Below are 4,438 nucleotides of genomic sequence, written 5' to 3'. Positions count from 1 at the left end.
AGAGAGAGAGAGAGAGAGAGAGAGAGAGAGTGAGCGAGTGAGTGAGCGAGTAAGCGAACTTATAATTACAAGCCGCCGTTAGCACACTGCTCTATAATCTATACTTTCGCGACACCATATGCGAAGAGGAAAACGATTTCCTCAACTTAGGAGAAGGTACACGAACCGAACATGTATGAGATATATCGAGAGCAAGGTGGGGATTGTTTAGAGCTGTTAAGTCTCGGAATAACACTGATAAGATTTTCCGTTAAAACATGTATGATACACATCGAATATGTAGGACCGAAGCGAAGCAATCGAGGATTGGCTCAAATGTCGCTTCTGTCATCTTCGATCACATACGAGACGTCGACATTATCTCTGACACACACGCGAGGGAGAGCGCGAGAGTTAATTGACAAACCACATTAGCGGTAAACAATCTCTCGGTTCGCTCGTCCAAGAGAGATTCAAAAGAGAAATGTTCACCGTGTGTAACGTACCGCGGCAGAAATCTAATATGGAAATACGTATACATTTGACGCAATTGTATTAAACCGGCAGATGCAATAAATGAACGTACACAAACAGCAATCTGGTAGATGTACGAGCGTGGGTAAGTTACGTTAATCGATTCGTAAGCAACGGCGCTTTGCGAGTCAAACCTGGTTATGTGTTAACGCTCGCGCGTTGCAGAAATTCTAGAGCAACCACGCTTTTGCATGACGATACCCGTGCGCGCTCGTTTGACGAATCGTACGCGTGTTGGGGCACACGTGGCGCGCGCGCGCACATACATACACGCACACGTTTGCGCAACTGACTTATAACGCGGTGCAGCGGATACGAGGGAAACGCTGGTCCGACAGCGAAGTAGCAAGTACACGAACACACGGACCGTGAAGGGTATATTCATGCTTTCCGTGCTCGAGTTTCATCAGGACGCATCTCTCTCAAAGGGGAACGGTCACTTTTCTAGTTCAATATTTAGCATTTTTGGCTGCACGTGTACGTCTACACATACGCTAACACTTACTCGCCACTCGCCTTCCGTAATTTATCCACGAAGCTACATCGTTCTGTTGTTTTATTCCTTTCTTTTCGATCCCTTTTTCTTTTTGTCTCCCTGCAAGGTAACCAGGCAAGGAACAAAGAGAACAGTCGATACACCTCATTATTCTTCCTGCCCGCATAAGCGCGAAAGAAAAAGGTCGTGATCCCACATTCACCTCGCATTTCCATGCCACGATTCGTACCGCTGATTCCATAATCTCACGTTCATCCCGCGAGCAGAGGAGACACTTTTGTACCTCTTTTTTCCGATAACTCCTTGGTTTAAACAGTTCAACGTTACCGAGGATCCTCGAGCATGGTCTAGCTACCAATTACGTGTCACGATTACTAGTCGGAAAAAGGTTTCTCTCCCTGCAAGAGGTATTATAGCGAGAGGTCGGCATCGAAGTAACGTGCGTCTTTTTGATAGTATCTGGTTGATAACGCGCGTATATGCAGGTTCGAGTTCTGCGTAGCTCGGGTTTCATCACAGCTTTCAAAGGAAGGAACCTTCCTATTTCCCCCTGTTGGCTCTACACATATGTACATACGTTTAATTCCTTTCCTTGCTTGTCGGACCACAGCAAGCGATGCACACTCGTGCTTCTTCCTTTTCTCACACTCTTCCTACTGTCGGTGCCTACAATTCGTCCTCTTCTTTTCTCAACTGTAGCTATACGTATTCAGGCAAAGGCAAATTAATTCCAGTCTTTTTATAATTTTACAATTATATGATATATATATATATGTATATACACACTGTGAAAAATAAAATATTAATTTTAACTTAAAGACATAATATAATGGATTTTCTGAGCATGCAAAAATATTCAAATTAACATTTTTGTATTAATTTTAATATTTTTGCATATCTCAGAAAATCCACTACGTCTTTAAGTTAAAATTAACATTTTATTTTTTACAGTGTATATATATATATATATGCATATGGTAACATAAGTATATTTACGCACGTTCATCAGTCGGTCTCGTCATGTCGGAATATGTGTAAAATTATAAAGCGGCTAGAATTAATTCACCCTTGTCTGAATACGTGATGTGTATATATATATATATATATGTATACATATATATATACAATATTATATTATATATATTATATATAATATACATATTATATACATGTATATTTCACAAAATGTTTTTCGTCCCTCGATCACATTCTTGTGCTCCCAATGTGAAAAGAGAGTCATAAAAAATACCGTTTAAATATAGGAGGTACCTACGTTCTCAGTTTCCTCACTGTCCTACACTTTGCGAAAAACTGAATTGTTATATTCGAAACAAATCATAAGTATCGTCCGACATTGTATAGTTGTAAATATTGTTCTGGCATAATTTCACTGGGCTTCTCTTTGTGACCATAAAAATTTAAAACAGGTGGTGTTATGAGCAATTACTATGGCGGAAAAGACACGTCGTCGCCTGAAAACCGTGTTGCTTATCAGTGTCGTTTATTGCAGCGACATCCTGTCCTGTATTCGATCGCATTTCCATTTTACATCGATAGCTAATGCCATGTGGACCGACTTTAAATTGCCGTATTAGCCACTGAAAATTAAGCACTCAAGCCAGTTTGAATTGCAATACGGCCACATAAATCTCTCTACAAATTTTGCTATGTTGTTCGTACTGAGATATAAATATATATTGCGCGGACTTTTTTGCAAAATTACAGCTACGTTGCGTCGCAAGCGCTTTGAACATGATACATTATGATAACATTATTTAAAAAAAAAACATTACAGCGTATACGTACACGTTTTTACGTAACTTTTCCAAAAACTACGTTTATTATTCAATTTGGTAAAAAATAATTTTATAAAATACAAAAATAATGATTCTTTCATCTTTACCAATCGTATTTATAATAAACATTTTTTCGTATAACTGCAAAATGTATTAAAGTAAAAAACGTCAAAAATTTGTAATTTATAATCATTTCAATGCAATAATATCAATCAATATCAGCATTTCCATCTAATATTTTTACCTACATAAATTAAAAATGACCACGAAATTAATCGAAATAAAAAATAAAATTTTATTTGAAGTTTTATTTCTCAGTAACTCAGTAACTGCGTTTTATTTCTCTTTAAACTTAAAAGTACTTAATAAAAATTTAAAAAATATCTCGCGATGGAGGATTTTTTGTTTTTTATTCTTTGCGACTCGAATCGCATCATGATGATGGTTGCTGCAACCATTTGAGGCCTCTGTTATATTCAGCGTCAGCCTGACATTAACCAGCTTGGCGAGATAGATCGTTATCTTGCAAATTACTTAAATAGCGCAGCATTAAGACGCAGATAACCGCCCCGTGACCTCGTAGGCTGGCTTAACGGGTCAGAGCTTTCAGCCCTTTTCAGATGCGGCGCGACACCTTATTTTTACGCCACGCGTGCAGCAGCATCGTCTCTGTTTTAACCTCTAGCGTCACTTTTATTTCCCTGGCATGAAAGGAAGCGTGATATCCAGGAAGGTGATATCCAAGTGATGTCGAAGCAACATATGCACACGCAAGTGAGAGAGGGGACGGGGAACGTCGCGGGGATCTAGGACACGCGGCTGGACAAGGGCCGACATTTGCATCCCGCATGTACATAATTCTGGGTTCGCTAAAAGTAACTGTCGAGAAAAATGAACGCACAGAGAAAAATAAAGGAGATGTACTTTGTCGCGGACATTGGTATTCGCGTACGTTATTTTTTCTGTCATTTATTTCATTTTTTCAAACAAAAAATTCACGAATACGTACAGAAGTGTACAACATGCGATTTGTAAAGAGAAGATCTCTCGTTGCAGAATTTTTCCGATAACTCTTTTTATCTTACGAGCCACGTGGGACGGCAAGATATGGCGCATAAGCTCAGATTCGTCGCCATTCTTTACGGATGTCGGCGGATCCGCACTTCTGTAAAATTAATACGATGTTATTTGTAGCTGCGGTTGGCTGCGAAAAGTCCATCGCTCGGGGTAAGAAAAGAATAATGGAAACCGCGCGCAAAAATGCTGTATATATTGTGGTTACATGTCGCGGCGGAAAGCCACTCGAAAACTTCGAAAATAATAATGGATGAGAGATTAAGCCTCGAGCGATTAAAGCGAATGTGATCGACGTAACGTAGAAAAGTGGATTTGCGAGAGGATGACACGGCGGCATTTACAAAAATACTAGCGCTTAGGCGACCGTTTTCGTGACTCACATTCCTCGGAAGCGTGAAAACGCTAGAATACCGAGCGCTGTACGTCGACAGAACGTGATTTTTATCTGGTAAAAGACTGATTCGATACTTTATTTTTCAGTATTTGTTGCCTGATACGTTTCCTCGCAAACATAATTCTATACATTATCAATGATATGAGGTATGGCCCATCGACA

At 39.5% G+C, this 4,438-nt stretch overlaps 1 protein-coding gene across 1 annotated transcript in view; it reads right to left on the bottom strand.

The window, feature by feature from the left end:
• Positions 1–4,438, bottom strand: part of shg (DE-cadherin) — a 155,640-nt gene that overhangs the window by 61,327 nt on the left and 89,875 nt on the right. The window lies entirely within an intron of this gene.

This window comes from Mycetomoellerius zeteki, unplaced genomic scaffold, assembly GCF_001594055.1.
Source record: "Mycetomoellerius zeteki isolate Tzet28-1 unplaced genomic scaffold, Tzet1.0 scaffold224, whole genome shotgun sequence".
NCBI classification, from domain to species: Eukaryota; Metazoa; Arthropoda; class Insecta; order Hymenoptera; family Formicidae; genus Mycetomoellerius; species Mycetomoellerius zeteki.
The sequence above is the reverse complement of the archived record's forward strand: the minus strand, read 5'-3'. Positions and strand labels throughout refer to the sequence as shown.